This window comes from Eptatretus burgeri, chromosome 5 (genome assembly GCF_056783735.1).
Source record: "Eptatretus burgeri isolate ZD-2024b chromosome 5, Ebu_testis_v1, whole genome shotgun sequence".
Taxonomy (NCBI): domain Eukaryota; kingdom Metazoa; phylum Chordata; class Myxini; order Myxiniformes; family Myxinidae; genus Eptatretus; species Eptatretus burgeri.
This window is the reverse complement of record NC_140965.1, coordinates 31,186,606-31,199,105: the sequence shown is the minus strand read 5'-3', so window position 1 is coordinate 31,199,105 and position 12,500 is coordinate 31,186,606. Positions and strand designations below refer to the sequence as shown.

Here is a 12,500-nt window from a genome sequence, read left to right as displayed (position 1 = left end):
AGAGTTGAGAAGAAGGTCGTCGAGGCGGCGAACGTGTCTCTGCTGGTCCTCCACAAGGAAGGAAAGAGCGACCCTGACCCCCCCCCCCCTCCATGGACTCTGGCCATTCACCACCCGAGCTCCGCTACAAACCTCGAGTCCCACACATGCGACTGGGGACAAAACCAGCGACCAATGTCAGGTGCTGCAGCATGGAGTACCCCCTTTCTCCGACGGCCAGGTATCCATCCGAACTCTGACCCCCAGCTTGTCCCTCTCCTCAGCTGTGAGAGTCCAATAAAGAACTCTGGGTTTCTTTTCATTTGTGTGTGTGTCTGCGTGTGGGCCCGTCTTTAAGTAGAACTGAATAAGTGTTTTTGGATCATTGTAAATATTCCTTGTTATGATGATATGTTGGGTGGTCATATTTTGGACCATTAGCTGTGTGTTAATCAGCTGTCAGGATTCTAACCTTGCTTGTAACTGTGCATTATTCAAACCTTGCTTTAAAATGTTGCTTTAAATGTTTCAGGCTACCAATGTTCCATGCACCCCACTGTTTTTGGACAGAGCCCAGCTGTTCCTGTTTCTTGGAAACTAAGCCCTTATCACCCTTCCTGTTGCTCTGTGGTGGTGTGCCCTTAGTGCAACCTTGGAGAGAACTGTGGAATTGTTCCTTCAGTGTATGCTGCCCACACATTCCTATTCTCAGTGATCACCAAAGCTTTGCCTTTGTTATCAGCAGGTGCTAGTGAAGGAGTGTAGGAAAGTTATTAGTTTGCAAGGCTTGCATATCTGAGAGTTGTGTAGGTGGCTTGGAAACTGTGGTTGCATATCTGAGAATTGACCGATTCAACTTCCCCTAGGGCCCGAGGAGGGGGAAAGAAGCCCACTGCCACATTTATTTCTTTTACTTCTTTGTTTCCTTATCCCTTAGCATACACTTTTAGTCCACACCCAGTTTTTCCTTTACACTTTTAGTCCACACCCAGTTTTGCTTTGTGTGATTATATATGTGATTGTTTTGAAGCATATTCTTAATGTGATTCAGGGAGCCTGACTGAAGGGTCACTGAGTCACATTCCGCATGCGTGTGGTCTTCGGAAATAAAACGTGTAATTCGAGGATCCTCATCTGACTCTGTCATCTTACTCGGCCGAGTGGAGAGTCATAACAATTGGCGACGAGGATGGGATTCGACTGATGCTGGCGGTGTGGACGGTGGGACTCCACTTGGTGTACAGCGATCGCAAGGGATCAGCTAAAAGGTACGTGGCGATCGCACGTAGGGCACCTAAAATAGGGAGCCCCAGTTAGGCGAGCGCTGTACACTTGGTGGGTTGCGCCCTGCCGGACGCAGCTCCAGGATCTGCTCGAATCAAGAACTGTAACGGTAAACACATATGAGGTGATTCGAATGCGGTTTGTCTGAAGAGCACAAAGGGGAAGGGCTGTCAGGCAGTGTTTGTAGAGCCGGTAAGGGTCGAGGATAAAGGTATCCGTGTGAAATAAGGAGGAAACAGGTTGGAATCCTGTACCAAGAGAGGGAAGGTTAGAGGCCTTCATTGGGTTTGAGGCTATTAGGCGGCGGGTCGAAAGGGACCTCAGTCCCGGTGTAAAAGGAGAAACGATTTACAGCTATTAGGCGGCTGATTGAAAGGGACCTCAGTCCCGGTGTAAAAGGAGAAACGATTTACAGCTATTAGGCGGCTGATTGAAAGGGACCTCAGTCCCGGTGTAAAAGGAGAAACGATTTATAGCTATTAGGCGGTTGATAAGATAAGAACAAGAGAATGGGGAATAAATCTTCAAAGAACGAGAAGATACCAAAAGGAACAACATTGAAAGTTATCAGTGACAAATATGGAATCGATAACGTAAAGGGAATACAGGACTGGGTGAAGTGGACCGCGGGAAGAAAAGATCCCTTTCCGCTGACTGGATCCTTAGATCCAAAGATATTAAACACAGTGAGTAATGCGCTGATAGAGGGCAAAGCAGGCGGCCCGAAACAAAGTGGACCACACTGGAAAGCATTGGCCGCGTGGCTAATGGAGTCGCAAGTCGAGACAGAGCATAGGCGACTCGGACTAGAAGGGACTGTGAACCAACGAAAAATACAAGACGAGGAACGACAAGGGAGACTAAAACAGGCGCTAGACCAGCTAACGGAAGTTAAGACACAGGGAGAGGACAAACAGAGGGAACTAGACCAAGTGTTAGCGCAGCTGACGGAGGTCAAGATACAGAGTGAGGAGAGACAGGAGAAGTTGAAGCAGGCGTTAGCACAGATAGCAGAAATCAACGACGACGTGAACCGAAAGACGACAACCCGACTTGGAACAACAAAGGAATTTACCCTGTCTTAGAAGGGGACAGAGTAAAAGGAGGGACCGACATTCACCAGTTCCCCATGATACAAGCAGCAGGGGGAGATTGGGTTTGGAGATCATGGACCCCACAAGACATTAGGGGAGTAAAAGCTAGCATGGAAGAATGTATAAAGAAAAACCCGAGAAGGGCCATTCAGATATTACACGACCAGATAAAAATGCAGGGGGCAACCAGGACAGACATAGGGTTTATCTGCACTGCAGTCTTGCCCAGTGCGGTTTGGAGCCGGCGTGCGGCAGCCTGGAGTGTAAAAATGGAAGGAGAAACAGATACCACCTTAAACCGACATTACCCGGAGGGAGCCGATCGGGAAGCACAGGCACTGTACAGAGGAAGAGTACAAACCCTGATGGAAGAACTTGCGACGGAAATGGCCCCGAGGGTAATGGATTGGCAGGCAATACAGGATGTCACACAGAATCCCAAGGAATCACCTGGGGAGTACAAGGCACGACTGTATGAGCAGATCGAACTGCACTCAGGATTTATTAACATCGCACAGACGCCCCTCCATTTCCTGAACACTATGTTCGTAGATGGACTGTGTGACGAAGTAAGGCGAGAGGTGAAAGCGGACATGCCAGGGTGGAAAACGGCTGACGTAGATGCCGTGTTTGAAAGGGCAAGACAGGCTTGGCAGACTCTGAGAGAAGAGGAACGGAGGGGAAAGAAAGATACCCAAGCTCTAGTTGCAAGAAATCTTGAATTGAAAAGCCGTAAATACGAAGAGAGGGAAAGCAGGCCTCGCTGGGAAAATCCAGATTGGGAACCCCGGTATGAAGCCGAACGGGACCAGCGGAGGCCTTGGAACCGAGAGAGGGAGCAGCAAAAACAGGGAGAATGCTTTAACTGCGGTCAATCCGGGCACTGGTTTCGGGACTGCCCGGCACCGCCTAAACAACGAGGCTGGGGCTCGCGGCCACCACAACAGCAAGAGAGACCAACGGCGCCCCCTAGAGAGTATGAGAGGAGAAGGGAGACAGCAGGAAGAAACTATTGACATGAGGACACCGTGGTGGCTCCGCAAAGGAAACGCGGAATGTAAGGGAATTGACCACGACCTTAAACGTAGAGGGGAGACAAGTAACATTCCTGGTAGATACAGGGGCCACCCGGTCAACACTAAAACAAGGAGAGATAAAGAACCTGCCACTCTCAGGTGAGTCAGTGAGTGTGGTGGGGGTTTCGGGACGGAGAGAGGATATCCCGATCTCGGACAAATTACGAATTGAAGTAGGTCCCCTGCGGGGAGAACATGCATTTTTGGTAGCCAAACACACCCCGATGAATTTGTTAGGAAGAGATTTGTTGTGCAGAATGGGATGTACCATAACATGCAAGCAAGACGGAGTTTTCATAGATGCTCCGCTGGCATTGCAAGAGGAAGTAATGACCCTCATGATGACCGAACTCGGACCGGTAGTCTATTGGTTGCGGGTTGTGTCACAAGAGGGGAGAGATAAACTGACTAGGGATTGGGAAAGTGCGAAAAGATTGCGGGACGTAGAGGAATGGTTGCGTGGCAACGACATTGAATTGAAAGAAGTGGAACTGCCTTTACACTGTACGGTCTATTATGACGAAACAGGGCAGGATTTTGATTACTCGGACAGAGTACATGAAGAGTACGCTACCACACGCACTTTAATGACAACCACTTTGTGGATCGGGAAAGAGGGAGCGGCAATGGAGGTGGAGCTAACTAACAAGGAACGTGAGCTAATGAAGCACAGAGAAGGACTTACCCCGCACGTCTCAATGGCGGTCGGTAAAGGTCATAGTGCCGAAGAACTGGGAAGAATGTTGACCAGGTTGAGATGTGCCTCGGAACCACCAGGGAGGGTAGTGAAACCCAGAGCGCTTTACAGGCCAGTCGACGGGGGGATGGATGGAAAGTATGCTTACCTGATCAGATTTTGTCATGTATGTTAGAAAGACATGAGATGAACAGCGAAAGGCCACGCCGCCAGACAAACAGGGAAACGAGAACGGAAGAAAAACTACAGGAAGTACCTGTTGAATTATGGACACGACATCCGAATGACGTGGGCAGAGTGCTAGCCGCAACGCCCGTGTCTATCCAGATAAAGGAGGGGTACCCCTGCCTCGAGTGGCTCAATACCCGTTGCGCAAAGAAGCAATAGAAGGGATCGCTCCGGTGATAGCATCATTACGCGACCAAGGGGTGATAATACCTACTAAGAGCCAATGTAACACACCAATCCTGCCGGTGGAGAAGCCCGGAGGAAACAAATGGAGGTTCGTACAAGATCTACGGGCAGTGAATAAGTGTGTGAAAGCGTCCTTTCCCGTGGTGCCACACCCGGTTACGATACTGTCAGGGGTGCCGTCCACTGCGACGCATTTTTCCGTGGTAGACTTGTGCTCAGCGTTCTTTAGCATACCGCTAGCCAAAGAGTCGCAACACTTGTTTGCCTTCAGCTACGACGGACAACAATACACCTGGACTGTACTTCCGCAGGGGTTCTGCGATAGTCCAACGCTCTTCTCGCAGGCTCTGAAGGAGGACCTGGAGGACATAGAGCTCCCGGAAGGATCAGTCATGATACAATATGTGGACGACCTGTTGGTATGCTCGGACAATCAAACGAAATGTGAAACGGACACTGTAGCGCTGTTAACAGCTCTCGCCCGAAAGGGCCACAAAGTCAGCAAAGACAAATTACAGTTTTCGCAGCCAAGGGTGACGTATTTGGGACATATACTGGAACAGGGGAAGAGGAGCCTCGGAGCTGAACGGGTGGAGACAATCCTAGAGCACCCAAAACCCACTACATTGCGACAATTGCGACGGTTCCTCGGGATGACAGGGTACTGCCGGCAGTGGATCCCTGATTATGCAGTTAGGGCGCGATCACTGTACGACATGGTAAAAGAGGCAGAGGGGGATAAGATCTCCTGGACGAATGGTGCGAACAAAGACTTCGAAACATTGAAACAGGCCTTGTCAAAAGCACCAGCATTGGGGCTACCGAACTATGATCTTCCCTTCACCCTATTCGTCCATGAAAGAGGAGGGTTCGCCCAAGCGGTGCTGACGCAAGAACACGGAGGAAAGAATAGGCCGATTGCGTACTACAGTAGTCATTTGGACTCGGTCGCCGCCGCCTATCCTGGGTGCTTACGGGCAGTAGCAGCAACGCAATACGCAGTAACCGCAACAGCAACGCTGGTTTTGGGTTCTCCGCTGACTGTAAAGGTACCGCATGATGTGGCGGCGCTGATACGGCAAAATAAGACACAACATATATCAGCGGCACGAGCAGTTCAACATGATTTGGTGCTGTTGCAGGCAACTAATATAACGATCGAAAGATGTTCGCCACTGAACCCAGCCTCCCTAATGCCAGCGGGTGATGAGGGAGAGGCACATGTGTGTGAACGAGTGCTGGTGGAAGAGACAAAGGCTAGGCGTGACCTACAGGAAGCCCCGATCGAAAATGCAGAATTGGAACTGTTCGTGGATGGAGCGGCGAGGAAGAACCGATGGGGAAGAACCATCGCTAGCTTTGCAGTATGCACCGCAAGCGCCACCTTGAGGAAACAATTGTTACCAAAGGGATTTTCAGCCCAACAAGCTGAGCTGGAAGCATTGATATGCGGGTGTGAGCTGGGTGCGGGTAAGACATTGAACATATACACAGATTCTAGGTATGCCTGGGGCATCTTACATGACTCTGCTGCCATTTGGGCCTTGCGTGGCTTTAAGACGTCCTCAGGGAAGGTTATCCGACATGGGGACTTGATCAAACGACTGATACGAGCAGCACAAGAGCCGCAACAGATTGCAGTGATTAAATGCAAAGCTCACACAGGAGGGACAGATGAAGTGTCAAAAGGCAATGAAAGAGCAGATTTAGCGGCAAAAGCAGTGCTCGATGAGGAGGAGGCGAACCCACAACCAACGACCGAACTTTACGTGGAGCAAATGGTAGACGGTCCACAAACGCAAGAACAGCTGAAGGACCTGCAGGTCTCCGCAACTATGGAAGAACAGGAATCATGGAGGGTGAAGGAGGGTGCAAAGCAAAACATACATGGAGTATGGGTGGATGAGCGAAATAGACCGTTTGTACCCCGGATATTGCTCCCATGGCTCGCCCTCACTGCACATGCGCAGGGCCATATGGGAATAAAAGGGGTGGCGGAAATTATTCGTCAAACCTGGAATGCCCCAGGTGTAACAACAGCAGCAACAGAGGTGGTTAGCAATTGTGCGACCTGTGGTAGACATAACAGGAAGTATGCCGCCAAGAAACGGGGAGCACACCCACCCCCGTCCGGACCGTTTCAACACCTTCAGATGGATTTTATAAAAATGCCGGCATACAAACATCACCAATATGTGCTGGTAATTGTGGATATGTTTTCTAAGTGGGTAGAGGCCTTCGCCACGACCAATCAGGAAGCTGATACAGTGGCCAAACTACTTTTACAGGAAGTAATTCCGCGATTTGGGATTCCAACACGACTATCCTCGGACCAAGGAGGGTCTTTTACGGCAAAAGTAATGGAAAAAGTAGCCGAAGGCTTGGGTATCAACCAGAAACTGCATTGTCCGTACCACCCCCAGTCAGCAGGGGCAGTAGAAAGAGAGAACCAAACCCTAAAGCAGACGCTTTCCAAACTCTGCGAGGACCAGTCAATGCCCTGGCCAGACGTGCTGCCGATAGCACTCATGAAAATGCGGGCAACAAATAATGCCACAAGGGGCTCTCGCCCCACGAAATAATAACAGGACGTCCTATACAGTTACCGGTCTCGGCTCCGCCAGATATGGGAGATTGGGATTTGGCATGTATGACTGACGGAATGATGAACTATTGCAGAACACTCACTGCTACCATTAGGGCTTTTCACTCACAGGTACAAGAAGCATTGCCGATACCTGCTGGAGACCCGTTACATGATTTCCAACCTGCTGAACGAGTTTGGGTGAAAGAGTTCCTGCGGAAGGACGCCCTACAACCCAAGTGGACCGGGCCCTACACTGTACTTTTGACCACGCTCTCGGCCGTCAAAGTGAGGGGTAAGAGTGCATGGATACACCACTCACACTGTAAACGAGCACCCAAGGAAGCCGCTGAAACTAGGGAACCGGAGGAGGTAACCTCAGCAGAGGTTCCGGCTGTGTCCGATTCAGTCTTTTACCGGGATAGTGAAGACGACGACGAGGGGGAAGACGTGATAACTCTACAGAGACCCCCTCCACCGCCACCAAACCAAGACGGGGCCGGCCCAGCAGGACAGGGAGAGATAGTACAGGGAGACCCACTGCAAGCAGAGCCAGGTGCCCCGCCAGACCCGGGACCTGAAAACGTAGACAACAGGGACCCTGAAAGACCAGCGCTAGAACCAAACGCCCCGCCAGACGTGGAGCCGGAACCTGGACCAGGCACCCTGCCAAACGTGGAACAGGCAGGTTTAGACGGCAACAACATTGTAATACAGGAAACAGCGACAGGAACTTTGACGACACAACATGCAACTCCTGGTGCTAGTGCTACTCCTGTGCAAAGGCGGCCTGTCACTAGGCAGCAAACCGACAGTCTTAGACCCGAGAACCATACACGCCTCCTACACCTCAACCACGAATGGGGAAACGAGAGTGAATTAGCAACTTCTTTACAGCGTAGCAGGAGAGGGGTACCAAGAGAGGTGACAGCAAGCAAATATGCAAATTTTGGGACAACCCATAACAAGGAGTTAGACACAGTAAGAGTCTTTTCAGTTAACCGCACCCAACCTTTTTCGTCAATGGTTCCGAACAATAAGAACATAAAGGTACCGCTGCTCCGACCTCAACAACTCATAGAAATACCCTGCATCCTAGCAGATGGGTCTAGTGACCTGGTAGAACGACACAAGGAACTTAAGGCCATCGTATGGTACTACGATATTGCAGGGCAGGTTCTCTTAGTAGCTCGACAAGTAAAGAAACAGAGAGGGCAAAAGGGATCCTACAACCGACAAGGATATGAATGGGGCCAGCATGCAAGTCTGATAACTAGAATTCCGCAAGTACCAGACGACACCCAGTTGGCATACTATTGCCGCGTTCTATTGAGCAACCAAACAGCATGGAGTAATTGGATACACTTTGATGTACGCAGACAGGGGCCGCCGACAAGGCCCCGAATACCTTTGTAGCCCTAACCACAGAGATAGCAAACATTGAGAACCGGAGTGAGTGCTGGGTGTGCCTTAAACCACCATCTGGCCTCGTGACCGGACTTCCTCTTTTCGTATTACCATTAACCATCTTCAATCATGTAACCGGACCAGTAGAAGGGCTCGAAGCTAAGACCTCAGCCCGTGATTATACACAACGGGTCTATGCAGAGAAGAATCCGAGTGCTAATGTAATGGTGGTACCATCTCCCCTATGGGTAGAAAACACCAGGGGAGCAGTCTGTTTTACAGGACAGGGAGCAAACAGAATGGGAAAGTCAGAATGTGAGATTCAACTTCCCCTCCCGAAATCAACTGACCAGGAAGTCATCGCTGTTAACCCGGACACCCAGGTAGAGGAGCAAGTAACATTCACAATAAAAGCAGCCTTACACCATGACAACGGGATGATCCCGCCAAAAGGCATTCACTTGGTTTGCGGGGACAAGGCTTACCCCTACCTACCAAAGGGTGGGAAGGGAGTTGTTATTTAGCTTCAGTATTTCCGGATAGCAGGATTAAGACCACTTTTTACCCTACCCCTGCACCACCACGGCATCGACGCAGCGCATCAGAGACAGGGGATCCAGAGGGATGGGCCGGTGTATCAGAGCGCTTAGGGGTGATCAAAGGCACCTGGTGGGAGAAGGCTCTTGGCTTTTTCATGCCACATGCCGGTACTACTATTAATAGCATTAGGTTAGATGAGCTTTCGCAAGTTTTGGAATATTTAGGTAATGTAACCATGGCTTACTATACAGAATTAACAGAGATGTTGGTATCAATGCGCGCTATGGTAATGCAGAACAGAGTAGCTTTAGACATGCTTCTAGCAGAGCAAGGAGGGGTATGCGGGATGATTGAAGGAGAATGTTGCGTCTGGATTCCGGACCCGAAGGACATAACTAATCGTGCGGTGGCCCGAATTAAAAGGTGGTGGAAGTTCTCACAAGCAATCGAGTGGAACGTGAGGAAGGTTATGCATGGTGGAAGTCGATCTTCCAGGGCTGGGGAGGTTGGTTGTTGCGACTAATAGGGTCAGTACTTTTAATCATTGTGGTGGTAATTTTTGGGGTGTTTCTAATCAAACTTCTCATTACCATTTGTTTGAAGAAGTGCTGCGCAGCGTCACCCCTCACCCAGGCCATTATAATAATTAACAGCGAACTCTCTGTTGAGGACGACTTGGCCAGTAATGGGGAGGGGGACGACCAGGGCCTTCAGGGGGACGTCATACACGTGGACCTAGGCCAAGGTTTACAACCATTCCTCCTTGTTGAAGCAGATAACTAACCCAGGAGAGAGTGCGTGTTGTTTTGCCTTCCAGTGCAAGATGTGACTCCTGCGCTGGACGAGCTTACACCCGTGCCTTGAGTACTACTTTTGCTACTTGCTTATGTATAATTGTTTAAACAATAGTATTACCACTGCTGCTAACATAGAACAGTATTACATGTTAATATGGTGTGGACTTAGCATTGAATTCATACACTGCAGCTTAAACGGGAGGCATGTGGCAGTGGGTAGGACAAAAGGGGAAGACAATGGTAACAGAAGCTAACCTGAACCACCGGCAGTTGGGGACTTCTCATTTGGGGAATGTTGATGGCTATCCACGGCATTCGTAAATCCCGTTTGGCAGGCGCGGGGGCCTAGGGGTAGCTGCTACAGGAACCAAATAGGGGTCCACTCGGTCGGTGAGTCTCAGGTGTGGCTGGGAATGGTCAAAATATGACCAAGGAGGGAAACTGTTATGATGATATGTTGGGTGGTCATATTTTGGACCATTAGCTGTGTGTTAATCAGCTGTCAGGATTCTAACCTTGCTTGTAACTGTGCATTATTCAAACCTTGCTTTAAAATGTTGCTTTAAATGTTTCAGGCTACCAATGTTCCATGCACCCCACTGTTTTTGGACAGAGCCCAGCTGTTCCTGTTTCTTGGAAACTAAGCCCTTATCACCCTTCCTGTTGCTCTGTGGTGGTGTGCCCTTAGTGCAACCTTGGAGAGAACTGTGGAATTGTTCCTTCAGTGTATGCTGCCCACACATTCCTATTCTCAGTGATCACCAAAGCTTTGCCTTTGTTATCAGCAGGTGCTAGTGAAGGAGTGTAGGAAAGTTATTAGTTTGCAAGGCTTGCATATCTGAGAGTTGTGTAGGTGGCTTGGAAACTGTGGTTGCATATCTGAGAATTGACCGATTCAACTTCCCCTAGGGCCCGAGGGAGGGGGGAAAGAAGCCCACTGCCACATTTATTTCTTTTACTTCTTTGTTTCCTTATCCCTTAGCATACACTTTTAGTCCACACCCAGTTTTTCCTTTACACTTTTAGTCCACACCCAGTTTTGCTTTGTGTGATTATATATGTGATTGTTTTGAAGCATATTCTTAATGTGATTCAGGGGAGCCTGACTGAAGGGTCACTGAGTCACATTCCGCATGCGTGTGGTCTTCGGAAATAAAACGTGTAATTCGAGGATCCTCATCTGACTCTGTCATCTTACTCGGCCGAGTGGAGAGTCATAACATTCCTTGCTTGCATATTCGTGTTAAGTCTTGCTTTGTGTCTTCATTTACTGTAAATAAAACTTGTTAGAAATGTTCCCAGTTCGTTTTGGTCCCTTCTTGAATTGGTCCAGCATGGTTTGGATCTGAGTTTAGGCGGGGTTTTATCCCCGGTAATCGGACAATTGTAGCCGGGACGTCCTGGGTAGGCCCGCTTGACTGCATCCAAGCCAGAAAGGTGGGTGGCAGAGTGGTAGGCGGTAGGTGTAATTTTACCGCTGCCGGAAGAGTGAATCCGGTTTGGCCAGGCGTTCTGAGGGCGTGGATCCAGACCGCGTGGTTACTTTGGTACATTGGATCGAGACAAAATAACCGTACGCCACACGGTTGAAATATTGGCGACCACGGTCAGTTAAACCACTCGCCGGCTCGCGGAGTTATCCGAACGACGGCCTACAATTCCGGGGGAGTTTGGTGGGAGACAATGCAAAACCTCCCCCACCTTGTGGTCATTCCCGCCACTGACCCCCAGCCCACAACAATATTTTATCTATATATTTAATTTTAAAAATATATAAATATGTGTGTGTTTTTCATATATATATATATATATATATATATATATATATATATATATATATATATATATATATATATATATATATATATATATATATATATATATACTGATGAGCCAAAACATAATGACCACCTGCCTAATATACTGTTGGTCCTCCGTGCACTGCCAAAACAGCAACGACCTGCTGAGGGACGGACTCCACAAGACCCCTGAAGGTGTGCTGTGGTATGTGGCACCAACACATTAGCAGCAGATCCTTCAAGTCATGTAAGTTGCGAGGTGGAGCCGCCGTGGATCGGACTTGTCGATCCAGCATATCCCACAGATGCTCAATCGGATTGAGATCTGGGGAATTTGGAGGCTAGGGCAACACCGTGAACACTTCATCATGTTCCTCAAACCATTCCCGAACAATGTGTGCAGTGTGGCAGGGTGCATTATCCTGCTGAAAGAGGCCACTGCCATCAGGGAATACGATTGCCATGAAGGGGTGTACTTGGTCTGCAACGATGTTTAGGTAGGTGACGCGTGTCAAATTGACATCCACATGAATGGCCGGACCCAGGGTTTCCCAGCAGAACATTGCCCAGAGCGTCGCACTCCCTCCACCGGCTTGTCGTCTTCCCACAGTGCATCTTGGTGCCATCACTTCCCCAGGTAAACGGCGCACACGTACACGGCCATCCACACGATCTGAAAGCAAACAGGACTCACCGGACCAGGCGACCTTCTTGCACTGCTCCAAGGTCCAGTTCCGACTCTCGCGTGCCCATTGTAGGCACTTACGATGGTGCACAGGAGTCATCATGGCTCCTCTGACTGGTCTGTGGCTATGCAACCACATACGCA

At 49.5% G+C, this 12,500-nt stretch overlaps 2 long non-coding RNA genes across 2 annotated transcripts in view; both read left to right on the top strand.

Moving 5' to 3' along the window:
* The window catches only part of LOC147026156 (uncharacterized), a 23,625-nt gene that overhangs the window by 4,559 nt on the left and 6,566 nt on the right, over positions 1 to 12,500 (top strand). The window lies entirely within an intron of this gene.
* LOC147026157 (uncharacterized) lies at positions 1,035 to 11,051 on the top strand. The gene is made up of 2 exons (XR_015058134.1): positions 1,035 to 1,247; positions 7,261 to 11,051. It is a non-coding gene; the product is annotated as an uncharacterized LOC147026157 (long non-coding RNA).